General features: G+C 51.1%; 1 protein-coding gene and 1 pseudogene across 1 annotated transcript in view; one reads left to right on the top strand and one right to left on the bottom strand.

Annotated features, from left to right (window-relative positions):
• The window catches only part of Tmhs (Tetraspan membrane protein in hair cell stereocilia), a 168,332-nt gene that overhangs the window by 98,474 nt on the left and 51,883 nt on the right, over positions 1-17,975 (bottom strand). The gene's annotated exons all lie outside the window — the stretch shown is intronic.
• Positions 13,265-13,385, top strand: LOC144099591 (U2 spliceosomal RNA; annotated as a pseudogene).

Below are 17,975 nucleotides of genomic sequence, written 5' to 3'. Positions count from 1 at the left end.
GGTCTGTTCCCCGATAGCGGTCGCTCGAGAAAGTTTGGCTCTCGAAGTTCGCATTCTTCGGGATTTCTAGAGATGGACCGAAGACAAACGATACAACCTGTTTGTGTTTGGTGATGCTTCTTGTTGTGCGTGGTGGCCGCATTATTCAGGGAAACGCGTGCTGTTAAGAAAAAAACAAATACCGAGTGACGAATGAAATCGCAGACAGGAGCTCCGCGTCAGCGTCCGTGGGTTTCCCTGCGCGCGTCCAGTTGCGAAGAGGAAATTGCGCATTAAGCGACGAGCCGCGCTCAACGACATTATGCGGTGATTTGGAACGGAGCGGCTCAACTACCGTGCGCGTTGTTGAGCGGGGTTTCGTCGTATAACAACGGGAAGAGGATTTCACCGTTACGAAATGACTCTCACGGCTAATCGCGCGACCGTATAATGTTCGTTCAAATAGGACACGCTGCGTTTACAGCCCACGGGGCTTCATACAAACAGTCTAGAATTTGTGATAGCTTAAGCGTTTCAATCTGCAATTCTTGAAGGATTTGTCTACGGTGGCATCAATACAGGAAGAATGTGGCCAGATTAATCCAAACAGCATTTTTCCTTGGTACAATAAAATGCTGAGCTGCTAAAACTAGCATCGCTCATTTAATTACAGGGAAAGCCGCCGCGGTGGCTCAGTGGTTATGGCGCTGGGCTGCTAGCTGACCCTGAAGACGCGAGTTCGATCCCGGCCACGGCGGTCGAATTTCGATGGAGGCGAAATTCTAGAGGCCCGTGTGCCGTGCGATTTCAGTGCACGTTAAAGAACCCCAGGTGGTCGAAATTTCCGGAGCCCTTCACTACGGCGTCCCTCATAGCCTCAGTCGCTTTGGGACGCTAAACTCCATAAACCGTAAACCCCATAAACAAATTACAGGGAGTAAACATTGCTACTATAGCTTGAACGTGCAGATAGTTTGAATCAAAGAAGCACATCGTTTGTATAGATAACTTTGCTCATAAGATCGCAATCTAGTTGCCTCGTTCTCATTCATGCAGTGAAATGACCTTGTTCACACGCGACTTTTATCAAAGTCACCACCTGCAGTTCTACTCCGAACTTATACCATTTGCTATGCGTGACATGTGGGCGCACGGGAGCTGGCCGTTCACTGCAGACGACCGGACGATAGCCTCGTAACCAACTAGAAAGGTACAAGCCAAGAACCGAACTCGCGTGTAAAGAGGTTTTCTACGAAACCTCGGCCACGGTTTCACCCGCTCTGTTTTCACGTGCTCGAGCAAACGCGCCAACAATCCCGGGCTTCCATCCGGGCAAGGTCATCCCGAATAACAAGAGCGAAACGCTCTCGGTACAATGGACAGCTCGCGTGCGCGCGGATCAAAGACCTCCAGCTGGAGAGAGAGTAAGAGAAAATGCTCGAATTGCTGCCGCCGCAGCAACCTTGCGGAATCGACAGTTACATTCGTCGCCTTGCAGCTCTATGCGGTGCCTTCCAGCACCCCCCCCCCCCCCCCTTTCTTCGCACCACCACTTTCAACAGCAACCTTTCAGGCATCCACTGCAATGCGACGCGGCAGAGGTCGCGAAAACCAGTAGCCGAAGGCTCCTCGCTGTCCGCCGGGCGAAATTTGACCGGTCCTGGCATGCAGGCCTGCGAGCTCGGTCGCGGTCAACGAGTGGTCTGCGATTTGCGTGCCAGCTCCAACAATCTTCGATTCCCATGGCTCGCCCTCCCCTCCTTCCCTTCTGGGCCCCCATTGTGCGCGTAGCCACCACCACCACTATAACGGCGGCGACCGCGACGAGAGCTCACTTTTTTTTCATTATTATTTTTATTTTTTTTCTACACGCCACATCACCCACGTCGCCTTTTCACGCCCTTATTTTCAACTACTACACAGATGCCCGCGCCGAACGGCTTTCCAATTCTTTTTTTTCCACGCGTGACACTTTGAGAAAAACTGCGCGCTTTTGATAACGTGACCGTGAGTTCGGCAGGCCTACATTTTCTTTGCTTCTCTTACACGCACGGAGCAAGGTCGACCACCGGCCGACATATTAGGCGGAGTATCTCTATGGCGTGCACGTAATCGTGCCTGGTACCGCGCGCGGTCAATCATGCCGCTACACGCTATACATGGTTGTTGTTGCGCGCACTCGTTCGATAGCACATAGCGAGAGGCGCTGCGGTTTTGAGGCACGTGATTGGACCGACTAGTGCGTGCACCTGCAGCTTTAGCTGAGTGTGCGCGTTGATGTTTGACCCGCTTGTATATGCGCGATGCATGATAGACAAGCGTGAACGCTTGCGCTTCGAGAACGGGTGAAGCGGAGCAATTTGCGTGCGTTACACAGTGTATACAGGTCGCCGTAAGTCGGGCCGTGATTACTTCATCGCACACTCCAAGCTTGAATACTCCTATATGGGAGTAAAAAAGGGAGTAAGCTGTCCTCCAGCGCACTCTTTCTTAAAAGGGAGTGCGCTAGAGGACAGCGTGTTCCCATAGCGAACGCATAGCGCTCGTTTCAAAGCGGAATTTCTTAAGAGCTGTGACGTTGAACGGGCGCTTCAAAAGCAGATGCACAATTTTTAGAATGAAGCGCCGTGCTTATCTGCGTACAAAACACGTCGTCGTTAAATCTACAGGGTGTGGCAACCGCTAATCCACACAGCGGGGCCTATATAGAACAGGAGCGCAATACTGCGTGTAGAGTCACCTTTCGCATAATCTACTGCGGAATTTATTTTGCTGTGGCGTGAAGCGGAAAAAACGGCTACAGAAAGGCTGCAGTCTTTCCAGGCTTAACCCTAACGTGTCCTATTTCGAAGATCGATAGTGTTCTTGTTTTAAAACAACTACGTGCACCGTTGCGCACTGGTTTTAGCGGACGCCCCAACCACGTCTCGCGGCTGCGGCTTGGTCCTCCTGGCATGAAAGCCCTTCCGTTGCAATGCATCACACGAACCCGCGCAGTGCAGCTTTGAAACAGGGCGCTTCTCTTATGTTCGAGAGGCCATTGTGCCGCGAGTAGTAGATAGCATCTGCGGAAATGCACGCAGCGAAAATTCTCTGCGCCGTCTCTATTCTATTCGTGCAACGCCGTCTGATAGAAGCCTCTAAACCTAACGCAACCAAACGAAACCATTCTTCCCTTAATCAAGAGTGTAGAGATGTTCGGGCTGTCCACTTCGGTTGAACAAGGTTTGTAAAGGACAGCCTTGGAGACCCGCAAGCTCTCGTGAGAAAACTAAAGCCAACAAAAGAGTAATCGTGGAGATGCTGGAGTCCGGAAATACGGGACTGTGTTGCGTATAGGAGTACGCGGCCTGTAGCCCGTGCCATCCTTCAGAGAACAGTGCACGCAACTAGATGATAACCCGGTGAGCCGAAGGTCAGCCGCACCACGTAGCTAAATCTCGAGTGTGTGTTTTCCGTAGGCACGTACTACAGCAATGTGTATGCGGCGCAATGTGCGCTGCCTTCTTCCAGCACTCGTCGCTGAGGCTACGGCGGCGCGGCTCGGAAAGATGGAACGAACAATGGCTGCGTGGCGAGGTGGCGCGAGGGCATGGTGCAGGGGCGTCGCTGAAGAACGGCCGGGCTTGTGTGCGCCAGCGAGGGCTCCTTCGGGAAGGGGCACCCCTCCTCGGCTGCGACGCCCGCCGCATGATTAAGGTCAAGCTCCTCGGAGCGCCGGGAGGCTGCGCCTGCACCCTCGCCGGGTTCCTCACGATCTACCGGAGCGAACGTACAGGGTAGGTAACTCCCAAGCCCCTGGTTCCGTAGCTAGAGTAGCTTCAGCTTCGGGTGCATCGCGCAGCTGGTGTACTTTAAGGGGTGTCTGGGCCATGCTCCTCAACTGTGTGGTCATACTGTCTACGTGAGGTTGCCTGTTGCACGAAAGTGACACAGGCATAGGCTTTTTTTCATGTTCTTTTTTCTGAGCCTAACCATGTTATATGTGTTTACGTGAGGTGACACGGGCCGAGAGACTTTATTTTTCGTTCTTTTTACGGTCCCGCAACAATTTTTGTCTACGTGAGGTTCAGCCCGTTATGCTTAGTGGCACGGTCAGTGACACTTTAAGTTTTCGTTCTTTTTATTGTCCCACAATAATTTTTGTCTACGAGAGGCAGCCGCAGCTGGCGCTTGCGCGAGCTGCAGAAGCACGTGCTCAAGCGTTCCCGTTAAGACTGACCCACCCTGTACAGCGCGAGCGCTAGAGAAACTGCAGGCGCAGTCACCGCACTTGAGTGTGGATGCCACTTCGTGCGCAAGGAGTAAAGTGACACAGTGAATTCCCAGTAAATCGAACAAAAACAGACCGTACGAGGTACGGATGTGGTGGCGAATAATGTCAACGGTCAGTGTTGCACCCTTATTAATTGGTATACAATAATGTGAGTCATAGTCCCGCTACTTAGGCGTACAGTTTGCATATATCTTCGCGGAATCACGGTCGGACAGTGCAGGAGATTCCATTCACGCGAAGCAACGCTCACACTCCCCCCTCCCTCTTCTCTCCCCTCCCATCATGAGGCGCAATGCATGATTACGTGCAAACAGGAAATGCATTGATCGCACATGAGGGGTTAGAGTGAAAGAAACAGGAGGGAACACGACGTTTTCTCTAGCTTTAAACATCTGTAAGCGAATTTCGCAGGATCGTTTCCGACCGTCTCTCCCTGCGATACATTCTGTCAATTATTTGAGCCTCCTTTGAGGTTGACACAGCGTTTACAGGTCTTCTAGTTTAGCTTGGTTTCTCGTTTTCGTCTATCATAAGTGTTTACCACATAGGAAGTCAGACGCCGCGGCCTGGTAGCAACATAAGAGAATCACAACCGACCGGTATACTTTAAAAGAACGTCTTGCTGGGCAAGTTGGTAACTGTTCATCTTTGGTTACATCTTTGTTCATCTTTTCATCTAGTTCATCTTTCATTTCATTTCGTCTGTTTTATTCATCTTTGGATTTGTGAGTGGCGCTTCGTCCCGTCTTTCTGCCCTGTGTGTTGTGTCTTTTTTCGCGCCTGTAACCAGTGATGAACGGTACACTTTAGTTGTGAGCTACAACGCGCCCTCCGCTCCGATTGCGCTTAGCTCACCTCGGTGACCGGTCTCCCAGCAGCGTGCAGAATTAGCGCGTGGCGCACGACTTGCAGGAAGCGCGCATTCCACGCCGGCCAAACCGCAGCGGGGAGGAACAAGACGAAGAGCAACAATGGGGCCTCCCTCATCTAGGACGTGATCGTGTTCCGTAACAGCCGAACGCGTGCAATCGCGAAGCCCTCGTAGATGGCGTTGCGTAACGGGCGTTAAACACTTGTGCGCATCTCAAGCGGCTGCGCTCGCTCTTCCCTTTGTCTCGACTCGACCCGGGCCGTGGGCGCGATGGAGTGAGGCCCCGGAACGCGATCAAGTGCACTTCTTGCGTGCAGCGGCGATGATGTGCTGACCCCACGGGTACGCACTCACACTCCGCCCGCGCAAACGTGGGAAATGCGAAGAGTGTGGGCCAGGGACGCAGCACATGCGTGCCACTGGATTGCACGCAATAAACTGATTACGCGCATATTGGAGAGTTTTAGCATGGCAGAGACGTACTAGAGTAGCCACTGCGCAGCTGCTACTGGGCGTGCGCAGCAGGGCATTTGCTAATCCGACATACTTGAGGTGGAGCAGGCATTTGCTAATCAGGCATAGATCTTTCCAACAAGCGCTCCGTGGGCGTAGCCATATTGCTCGCTCGACTGTTATATGCTCCTGGAGCAAGCTTGGTGGATGCGGTATAGTTCGCGCTTTCTGCAACAGTTCTGAACGGTCCAGAAAAGTATGTTTCGACATATGAGGGTGCCACACTGGAGTATTTATACGTCTATATGATATTACGTCACACTGTGCTAAAACGATTGTTTCTTGCAACCTTTTATTTAGAACAAATTGCAGTATTTGCCCTAGGTGACAAAGGCGTTGCTGCATGTGCCACCCACATACCAGAGTACTTATTTCAACATTTTTTTTTTTTCACTGTCCTCAACCAAGCGAAAGGAACGCAGTGAAGCTCCTCTCCACGTAGTCAAAGAGATGAGTGTTCATAATTTGTTCGCCCTTTAAAAGAAAAAAGAATACGAAGCTGTGCTGAGCGGGACAACAACGCTGCGAACGCAGATCGCGTTGCGATAAATGTTCAAAAACCGCGACGTTTCTCACCTCGACTGTCCCGCCCGGCCGGTCTCTTTTCCTCATCTCACAACGTCCACATCTTGCCCCAGAAAGTTAGGTCAGGTTACGTAACGCGGGAAAACGGCGTTGCGGCTTGTCTCACGCCTTCAATTCCGTCATTGCCTCAGGTTGCGCACTTAACGCACCTTTCAAAAATCAGATGTACTCGTTTAGTTGTCATTAGCAGCACTTATACTATCACACCTCTCTACTAGCTCTCATCCTGCCCACACTTCGCTTCTGAGGGCAGGAAAACGGTTAAGGAACAACAGCGCAGTGTCTCTGTCTTAGAAGAATGAGCAGAGAGGCGACCTCATAGACTGCACCGCGACGGAGTAACGCGGAATGCCATACGCGCTTCAGGCGTCCGGAGCTCGACCCGCTTTGACCCGCGCGCACGGTGCCCCTGCGCCAGGCGACAACAAAGTGAACCCGGCCAAGCGGGGGGTCATAGTTCACCGCGATGGGGGTCGTCTACATTACCGGGTCGCGCTGTGTGGCGCGGCATTCGCTCTTCCAGGAAACGCTCAATTAGGGCGCACAATGGAGGACGCGCTCGACGCAGTTACTCGCGTCGGCGCGGCACTGCGTCGCAAAAGCGCCGCGTATAGGAACGCTGCCCGGATGCCGCCCGCTTCCGTGCAGCGCTCCCCGTAGCCCTGTCATCGCGTGCGATAGAACGGTTGTTGACTTTGCTTGCCGCGGGTCGATTGCGATCGCCGGCACCGATCAAACAGGAGGAGTGAGGGAAAAGAGACGATTTACGTCACGGCTGAATAGGAGAGAGGAGAGGAGTGGAGGCCGGAAAGGGGGAGAGTAGGAGGGTGAATCACCGATGCGGAGAATACCCTGCTTATAGAGTACAAAGAAAAAAAAGACGAAAATTTAAAAACTTGCAAATGAATAAAATTACGCTGCTTATAAGCCTACATGCTCCGACATGTAAAAAAAAAACTATTTCAGCAAACCATGCACATCTGAGCGATACAAATCTGTTTGGTTTACGTTTCTTTGGTGGAAACGGCCGCGGCGGTTTCATTTCGATGGAGGCGAAATTCTAGAGGCCCGAGTACTGTGCGATGTCGGTGCACGTTAAAGAACCCCAGGTGGTCGAAATTTCCGGAGCCCTTCACTACGGCGTCCCTCATAGCTTTAGTCGGTTTGGGACGATAAACCCCCTTAAACCAAACCAAACTTTGAAACTCCATCCCATCTACAAGGTATGCCTGCTTTCCTAATTTTCACTCATGTCAGTAGGAGCGAGAGAGTCCGGAGCCCTTCACTACGGCGTTCCTCATAGCCTGAGTCGCTTTGGGACGTTAAACCCCCGTAAACCAAACCAAACTTTGAAACTCCATCCCATCTACAAGGTATGCCTGCTTTCCTAATTTTCACTCATGTCCGTAGGAGCGAGAAAGTCCGGAGCCCTTCATTACGGCGTTCCTCATAGCCTGAGTCGCTTTGGGACGATAAACCCCCGTAAACCAAACCAAACTTTGAAACTCCATCCAATCTACAAGGCATGCCTGCTTTCCTAACTTTCAGTCATGCCCATTGGAGCGAAAGAGTTTTACAAAGCAGAAAGATTCACACTGTGCAATTGGCACCGCACTAACCACTGCAGGCTTCATCAGAGTGCGTGTATGCGTAACTGGGCCAGCTGGAAGGCCGTTCGCGAGAGGTATGCACGAACGTGCTGTCATCCCCCAAGACCGCGGCAGCACGAGTAGCCTAACCACTCGGTGCCCGTACACGCATGGTAATAATACCCGAGGGGGAGCCGCAGCATCCCGTGGCGGGAATGCGTAATTCGGCCTCTTCACCCAAACGGGTCCCGATAAACGGGCACACACGAGAGCAAACCGCAGGCCCATCAACTGCGTGTATACACTTGCGATGCGGCTGTGTGCACGGGCGAATTTTCATCCGTCTAGCGCCCGTCCACAAACGACAGCTTACACGTGCCAAGGCGACGCGACGTTTAACGAGGACGGCATTCGGCGAACTTCCTTAATGAGCATGCACTCCGTTATGCATCTGTCCAGCGGCACATAAAGTGACAGCATCTATCCAGTAGCCTGCTTCTGGAGTATACGTGAGCGTATAATATGCATCGAAGCAGCGGCGTCTGCGCGGACAATATTACAGGCAAAGAAGCGTCGAACCTTGCGCATAATCAAAACATAGTCGTGCGCTCGCAGGAATACGTAAGCGTCGGCGGTTCGCGGTCGCATACTTCGCTTCGACGCGTAAACGACAAGTCCCGGCGGCAAAGTGCACCCCTCGCTTCCCTCATTTGCGTGCAACATCCCGGGGTACTCGCTGCATGCAGAGCGGGTTCTCCATTGGAGATGAAGCAATCACGGTGCACACACGCGGGAGATGGGCTTAAACCTCGTTTTCCGCGCGTGCGATCGGCAGGCGCGCCGTTCATCGCCACACGCTGTCGCCCTGTCAAGGGACGAGACACCGCTCAAACACGACGTCTTGTTCAAACGCCGATGGACCCCCCCCCCCCCCCCCCCCCCCCCCCGTCTCTTCCCCAAACCGATGTCTTTGACGTCAGGGCACACATGCGGCGCCGTCGGCAGCGTGTCGCAGCCGGGATTCCGGTTTCTCGGGAACGCGACCGCGTCACGCCATGTTTCCTGCCAGTCGGCGATGTCGATGTGCGTGGGTTCTATGGGGACGCGCATCATACGAGGCCGGATCGCCCGGATCCTGAGGACGCAAGCGCATGCCTGTGATGCTGTCGACCTCGCTCGCCAATGAGGACGCGCCAGTCGGATTCCTTCTGGTCGCCAGCCGCTCGTTGTTGGGTAATGAGTGCGTAGTCTTAATGCACATTGATGCTCCAGTACGCATAAAGGAGGCGCCGCATTAGTATTCCGGAAGGCGTTCATGTCCGCCGTCAGTACAGCTAGCGACCTCACCGCCGCCTGGTGGAAGAAAGAAAGCGCGTCGCAACTATAGAGCTTTATCTCCGTTAGAGGCAGCACTGCATGTCGCTGCTCAGGCAGTAAAGGATAAAAATAGCAAATCAGCAGTGTGTATTGTGGTTGGCGGTCGCAAGCTCGTATAGAGTGCTATGAGTGAACCCCTCTCCCCCCTTTTTTTTACAAAGCTCAACTGACCTTTTTTTTTCTTTGACCTTCTTAGCCCAAATTAATGGCATCATACTTGGGTGCGGTGACCAAAACAGAAGACGAAGGACTTGACCTGAGTCGATGCCAACTCGCCCAACATATGGTACTGTTAAGGTATTGTACTTATTTACGGTCCTCCTTCCCGGCAGCGCAGCTATCATCCGTTACATCAGCTCCTCATATGCTTATGCACCGACATCTTCAATAAACGCGCGATGAGGCAAACTGGATGCAATGAGTGCGTTTGGCGAAAAGAACCCCGCGAAGCAGTGGAAGTTCGGTCCATGTCATCCGAACGCGCAGGTTCCAGCAGTACAGCTCCCTTCACAGAGCATGGTGTCGCCTCTATGTGCTTCTTCTCTTATCGTTTTTTTTTATCTCTGTACACATACCTTATCGTTTTTTTTTTATCTCTGTACACATACTCATAATTCTGCATCTTGCCTGCCAATACACTACCTTCGCGTTAATAGTGCGCGGTGATCGGACGGAAGTGTTTGTATACAAAGGAAATTCGAAGACAGAAGAGCCTCTTGTGCAGTGTGAGTTACTTCATTTTTAAATCTCGTATACTTTCAAGTCTGTGTCTCGGCTTGACTTAAAACAATGTTTTGTTTCTAATAGCTGCACGTTTTCAAAGTTGTATAAGCTTTGAGTAATGTTGAGTCTCAAAGCCAGCTAAAACATACCCTTGGCGACAATTTTCAGGCACGTACGAGCGAGGAGAAAAAAACAAACAAAAATATACTTCCATTGTTCTGGTATTTAGCGCTTGCGAATCACGTGCCGCGACCGCTACCACCCGCACTCGCAGTCACAGTATCCTTTTCTCTGTACATACGCGCACCAGCTGGCTATAGCCGACGCGCGAACGTGACCATTCGCAACGTCCTTCGGCCGTCGTAACTATCAGTTCCCTTGGCTCCAAGGCGAGTCCCCCCCTCCTCTCCCACTCGAAAAAACAGAAAGCGAACGACAAGAAACCCACAAAATCGAGCACGTGTCGTCAGAACGTCCAGCATATGCAGGTCGCGATCACCACGCGAACGCCGGCCTGTCGACGTGCTTGTCGACAACGTCGACGTCTGCCCCGAGCAGCCCGGGGAAGATACAGGGAGATGCTCTGAAGTCAGACGCGTGTTTGAAGGCTGAGCTGGCGTGATTCTCTGTCAACGCGTCTCGCTGACGACGTCGTGGTCGGCTTCTGTCCGGTTCTCGAGATACAATCTCCGGCCCTGATCTCGCAGCCTTCGGGGACCTCGGAGGCGAACGGCTCCGCGGACAGCTGATTAGACGGCTGGAAGTGGAGCCCGGGAATAGGAGCTTATGAAGCTGCCAAGTATGACCGGATGCGCTGGATGGCCAATTGTTCCGAGGTCCGCAGGACGGGACGCGAACGAGCGATGTGCGGAAGCGAGGGCGTTAATCTATATTCAGATGACCGGCTGTGACAGAAGACCCGTCCACAACTGTCGCAACGAACGACTGTTCGCGAGCCCATATTGCTCCCGTTTTGGAACATAGTAAGCACAGGAAGAGCATATATGCTCTTCCTGTACTCTCTCTCTCTCACTATATATATATATATATATATATATATATATATATATATATATATATATATATATATATATATATATATATATATATATATATATATATATATATATATATATATATATATATATATATATATTTCAGCAAATATATATATATATGTATATATATATGTATTTCAGCAAAACAGCATTAAGAAAGTGCAGAAAAATCGATGACGTACACAAGTGTTAAGTTGGAGTCTCAAAGGGACATTATTCTCGGAACACCGGCCGTCAGGTTGGGAATTGCGCCGACACGTCAGGCTGACGTTGTCAATAACCACACTCATGTCAAAGATGGACCGACTAGCCGGATGTATTCATGGTTCGATTTTCCCTAAAAGCAAGAATGGGGAGTTTCGAGAGCAAACCATACAAATATGATGCGCTCGCTTTCAAGTGAGAGTTCGGAATGTCTTCTTTGCTGCAGAGGCACATCATTTATTGATATGGTCTCCTCCAGCAACCGCGCACTTCAGCCATCGATGCTAGCTGTCTTTGCAAGCTGTTGTAGCAGGGTGAGGGCGGCCATTGGCGGCAGCGCGCATGCAAAGAGCGCACTCTTTAGACGGTTTCTTATCATTGGAAATAACCAGAAGATTCGATGACGCGAGGTTCAGGCTAAGTCAGTGAAGCAGAAAAGCCCTAAACGGAGAAAACAGCACTTAAAATGGCCCGGAGGAAGGGGAAGAATACGACGCTGACTAACAACCACGTTTTATTGTGCGGATGTACCTTATACATGAGTACATCAGTGGCGCCCAAAGAAATAAAAATGCATACAAACGCAATAAAAGTATTAAATGGAATTACTTATGAGCTTTCAGATTTTGTGCTTTTAGTTTGTATAATAATAATAATAATAATAATAATAATAATAATAATAATAATAATAATAATAATAATAATAATAATAATAATAATTGGTTTATGGTGAAAGGAAATGGCGCAGTATCTGTCTCATATATCGTTGGACACCTGAACCACGCCGTAAGGGAAGGGATGAAGGAGGGAGTGAAAGAAGAAAGGAAGAAGAGGTGCCGTAGTGGAGGGCTCCGGAATAATTTCGACCACCTGGGGATCTTTAACGTGCACTGACATCGTCCAGTAAAACACTACTGTTAGCGCCGTGTTGTGCGGCTTCCATTCAGTGCCGGCCGTGTAAGTGCTGTTTTCACCGTTGATAACGCATCAGCCAGCCCCACTTTCCTCACTGTTAATACACGTCTTCCCATCCTTTTACGACAGAGCCCAAAGGCTATAAGGTATATAGTGCGCCGAAAAGGCTGGTGGGTATCACACATCGCAAAGGGATGTGCTCCTGTGTTAGTGGGCCTACCAAACCTTCATTTGAACTTATATTCTTTAAATTAAAGTCTAAGAAGCAAAAGGTATCCGACAGCTGTCCCATTACTCCGATTTACACCTCGTATAAATTTACATCAGGTACAACTCGCATTTTCGAAAAAAGCAAGGCGTTTCATTTATTTTTCTGAAGCCTTATACTATACGCTTTCTAGAGCCCATCATATCGTCAAAATACCGGACAATAATATCGCTCACGTTTTTACACGCTCCGCGTTCCAGAGGCTTGCGCTCAAGCGCCTGACCCAAGCGAAGGCCGGAGCCAACAATTTTACCTCCCTTCTCGCCTCTCGCGATCTTGAAATAAAAGTCGCTGCCACTCTTCCCTTATTCGAGAACAATGGAGGCGCGCGCCCGCGGCCTAGACGCGAAGGGGTGGCAATATTGAAACGCTTTCTAATTATAGACACCCACTGCCGCCTGCGCGACCCGGCTACCATGAAACGCAGCCTCCACTCTTTGCTACCTCATTGTTTCCTCTTCTCTTTTTCGTAGCTTCTTTTCTTGCGAGGCCTTCCGCGTGCTCTCACGCCTATGTGTTTACTTCTTCCTCGAGTGTGCCAGCCAGCACACGCGCGCCTCGCCTCCGTCTCATCTTCCTCCTCTGTTGTCCGCCACGGCCAGCGGCTCGGAACGGTCCCGCCCCAGACGTCGGGGCGACACGCACGCCGACCGCAAGGCACGCCTGCCTGCCTCTCTCGGACTTTAGACGGCGCCGCTCGGGACGCTATATTTGACGGCGCCGTTTTTGGCATGATTTTTGCGGACAGAGGTGGGTCCCCGGTCACTTTACTGTCGTGTCCGGTTGTTTGTGAGCTAGAAGAGGGGAGGATATGGAAAGAGGGAAGGTGTCCGCCATCGGCTTGTAGATGTGCCAACTTGTCAAAAGGGAGCACTAAATGCGATGCGAATGTCCGGACCCCGTAGAATATCTGTTACGGGTCCAATTGGACTTATTTTTGGAAATGTGGCGGAGAGTTTGAAGGTTGCTTCACTTCCGCCATTGGTTGGCCCGGTATTGCACTGCCTCCGGGATCGGCCTTGTCTTTAGCGCGTCTTTACTATCCAGTCTTTCTATCCCATCCTTCAACTCTCCTACTATCTGCACGTGGTAGCGATTGTGGCTCGGCTTGAGCCAGTGAGCAGGCCTGTGCACTTTCCTTTTCTTTATTCCTGGCAACAACAGACAGACGAGCGATAAACTGCAAGTAGGCTCTATTACTATAGGGGACAAATTCGCGAACACTCTCTGAAGAACCGCCGCCGCGGTGGCTCAGTTTGGCGCTCGGCTGCTGACCCGAAAGACGCGGGTTCGATCCCGGCCGCAGCGGTCGAATTTCGATGGAGGCGAAATTCTAGAGGCTCGTGTACTGTGCGATGTCAGTGCACGTTAAAGAACCCCAGGTGGCCGAAATTTCCGGATGCCCCGCCGCGGTGGCTCAGTGGTTAGGGCGCTCGACTACTGATCCGGAGTTCCCGGGCTCGAACCCGACCGCGGTGGCTGCGTTTTTATGGAGGAAAAACGCTAGGGCGCCCGTGTGCTGTGCGATGTCAGTGCACGTTAAAGATCCCCAGGTGGTCGAAATTATTCCGGAGCCCTCCACTACGGCACCTCTTCTTCCTTTCTTCTTTCACTCCCTCCTTTATCCCTTCCCTAACGGCGCGGTTCAGGTGTCCAACGATATATGAGACAGATACTGCGCCATTTCCTTTCCCCAAAAAACCAATTATAATATATAAATTTCCGGAGCCCTTCACTACGGCGTCCCTCATAGGCTTAGTCGCTTTGGGACGTTGAGCCCCTATATAAACCATAAACGTTCTGAAGGACAGGAACAACTCTCTTTTTGTTGTTGCTGTGTTGCTTTTTGCCTTGCTTTAGTAGTAGCAATGCCCTGTAATCACGCATATATGCATAATAAAAAATTCTGACTCAAATTGTTTTTTTTTTTTCAAGTTTAATTTTGGTGCTGCCTTTTGAGCTACCGCTAAACTGTTTCTTTTCTTGACTAAAAAGTGCCCTATACAATGCCGATTGCCATGCAATGCCTGTCTTCTTAATTATGCGTAAAAGCTTCCTGCTCAGCTGTCGGTTCCTAATGTTTGTATAAGGTCCCGGCACTCCCAAGCAGTCCCCGCTTTTCGCTGGGATGCCACACAACCTCCAGCTGTAAAAAAAAAATATTAAATATTGTGGCTCAAGAAGACATGGCCTATATAGGTTATACATAACTTTGCTACTCTGTCAACACCATTCGGGGCAGTTGCAGCTCGACCTCTGTAACGTGCGTCACAGAAATGAAATGCCAGCATAATCGCCCTCACAAAAAGGAGCTGTTGCGAAAACTTATTTCACCCTCATCGTGGTGGACGGAAATGATCGGTGGAGACGTTAATTGGACAGCTTAATCCGTCGCGTGTACGTGACACTGTGACGCAGTCGGCAGAAGGGTGCAAGTGCACTCGGAAACTGTTTTGACGATCACTACAAGGAATAAGGCAATGCCCAACAACTGCCCTTCAGTGCATTTTCTTCTAGAGTGTGAAATATTTAAGAAATGTACAAATAAAATGCTGGCATTTCAACGCTGCATGTTGCAGTTGGACAGTAGCGATCAACGACCTCGAACAGAAACTTTTCCGAAAGCGCTGCTAATCGCAGAAAGAAGTACGATAGCGCCATCTCTTGACAAAGACGGATGTCGCGTGCCCTCCGTCACGGCTGGTCTTGAGTACGCGCACGCGTTCACGTCTGCTCCAGACCGGCCGTGCCTCAGTGTAATGCGCTCCGTTCCCTAAAAGGCGGGTGACTGCGCATGCGCCGCCTGTAGCCTACATCGCAGAGACACCTGTCCGCATGGGCGGCAATTAGGCCGTCACCCGACAGTTGCGCATAAGCAGAAAATAGAGCCACTCCCCACCTACAATGAAGCGACCAGGACAGTTGCGCAAGGAGTACCTGAGCGTAGTTCGAGCTCGACGAAGGCGACGCCTTTGTGCCCGCTCACGCCTGTCGCGCGCATGCATATACTCGCAGCTGTGCGCGCGGATTATGAGTCGCGCGCGATTAACCCCCTCGACAGCGCCGCCGCGCGCTTCGTGGGAACCTGAAGCGGCGCGCCTCTAACGCTGTTGAACGACCAGTGAGCGGAAGTAGGGAACGCCGACCACACTCCCATCGATAGCGCTGTAAGGCGGCGAGGCTGCGTTGTGCTTAGCGTTTAACAGGCGCGGCAGGAGAGGTGTCATTACGTCATTGAAGAACAGGACCAAGTATCGGTGCCCTCTTTGCGCTTAAACGGATGCTGCGGTGGCAAGATCGTATCTCACTGCGGCGCTTGTGCGTTTCGAGGTGGGTAAAATAACGTGGCTTGGGCGCGTCGTTTGAACTGGCTTGTTTGTAAATTCTTGTGCGGATATATGTTCAACTCTATGCATACATACCCGCTTACTTATAACTTTGTTATTTAACGTATTGCAACAACTTAAGATTGGCTATACAGTCACCCTGGTGTAAGTTCTTACGCTTTTCGCACAGGTCTAAAGGTATATCGAGGCAGCAGAGGGAAGAAACTCAATAAACACTCCTATTCTCTTGCTTCCATACATCCATACCAAGTATAGCCAAGGCATTATTATCTTTAATTTTACACTTTTCAATATTCACGTTATTTCCTAAGCATTGCCCAACCTAACCCGACCTTATAAGATGGGGCCTGATGCACTGTCAAGATTCTCGGGCTCTCTCTCTCTTTTTTCCTGCTTAGTAAACGCTCTTTAGGGCACTAGCCACTGCTTTGATGTGCATCTGAGTGTTTAAGATGTTCGCACATCACTCGGGAAGTAATTGAGCTTAATATGAAACAGCGCCCTGAATCTCTAAAGTATTGATCCATGCAATCCGCTTCACTTTACCTGTCATTGGTACCTGCCTTTATATTTTCATCTCTTTTCTTAGCCGCATAGAGTTGCACGCTTCGTTCATTATATCGTTTTTCTTTTTTCCCCTTCGTAACTTGCTAGCATGTCATTCTAGACGGGAAGAACTCGTTGCAAGCGAAAATAAATACTGCCAATGGAGACGTTTTTGTGGTCGAAGGCTTTCCGCACGAGCACCTGTAGAGCCGGAACAAATGATCCATCACTCAATCTCCGGCGGGCGGGCCAATTGAATACCGTAGGGCCACTCAAGAATCTCTCATCGACAGTCGTCGACGGCCTGCAGCGCCCAAAACGAAATCGACATAAGAGCGCGGACGGGAGATGCCACGCACCCTCCCTGTCCGTCATCTTCAGCGCCTTCTTTATCCCGCAGCTGACGCTCGAGTTACCCCTTACACATCCGTCGTTGTTTTACTATACACGAAACAACGCATGCATCGACTCGTAGTGCCGACTGACCAACCAGCCGGCTAGCCAGCCGCACGGCAATCCGCTCACGACGCGACGTCGACCGAGCCCGTGGAACCACTCGAACCCTTCGGCATCTCAAGACCTGTCCTACACCCCCAACGAGCGCGCTGCAGCCGCCCAGAGTCGACGTGCAAAGGCGTTGTGTATTGACGTATTCAGGTCATGACTGGGAGACCGAATGTCTTCCTTCTCGCCTGGCTGCACTTGGGTAGGACAGTGGTCATCGTCGAGTCCCCAACAGAGCAGTTCCCGCCAGGTCCTTGCCGCATGCTGTGGGCTGCGGTCTGTCTTTCTCTCTGTCTTTGATCGGCGTCGATACACGCCGCCGTGGGCCTGGCAGCAGCTCGAGCAACGTTGCGTTCAGCAGAAAAAACGGGCGCGCCTGCCTGCCTCATACGGTGCTCAGTGTTTGCCTTTGCAAACGGGGTTAACAGGCACGTGCTTGTGCTGCTGCTGCCGTTCGGCCGAGCCCGCGGCCGCGCTGCGCTGCGTCCGGTCAGAAGGCGTGGAACTCTTGATGAATAGAAGGACGGTAAATCTTTTCTTCGGCGAAAAGCAGTTGCACGGTTTGCGTAGCCCCCCTCCCCTTCCACTGCCTGCCTGCGTAAGACTGGCTCCTACGAAGACTGCGTAACACCTCTTGCGCGGTTAGCGTCCTGTGCCTTCATGCCTCCGTACAGGTCCATAAAAGAAAGCGTATGGAATAGAAACAAACGGAATATTGAAGGCGAGGCATACTCTCGCGGCGCCCCCTTCCAGAAGAATAGGCATAATGGCGCACTTAAGATTCCGCTGACGGAAAGTCCCACTACACACTTAAACAATTTCGCAATCATGAGGGTGAAAATCGGCTTGTCCCCAGAGGAACACCCTTAATCACCTTGTGGGTTCTGCGAAAGGGTGCAGAGATCAGCACCCTTTAGGAAGGGTGCACCTCATGAAAGTTTACAAAGTGCGCATCAATCCAAGGCTTTTGCTTCATGGGTGAATCAATTTGGAGCACCTGTCCTGAAGTGCACCTGTCCTTAAGGGTGCTGATCTCTGCACCCTTTTTTAGCACCAAATAGGTGGCAATGGGTGTTCGTCTGGGGACAAGCTGATTTGCACCCATATGGGTGCCAAACTGTTTAGTGTTTTTTTTAATTGGTTTTTGGGGAAAGGAAATGGCGCAGTATCTGTCTCGTATACCGTTGGACACCTGAACCGCGCCGTAAGGGAAGGGATAA

This window comes from Amblyomma americanum, chromosome 7 (assembly GCF_052857255.1).
Source record: "Amblyomma americanum isolate KBUSLIRL-KWMA chromosome 7, ASM5285725v1, whole genome shotgun sequence".
Classification (NCBI taxonomy): domain Eukaryota; kingdom Metazoa; phylum Arthropoda; class Arachnida; order Ixodida; family Ixodidae; genus Amblyomma; species Amblyomma americanum.
Note: the sequence above shows the minus strand (reverse complement) of the source record. Positions and strands in the feature narration are given on the sequence as shown.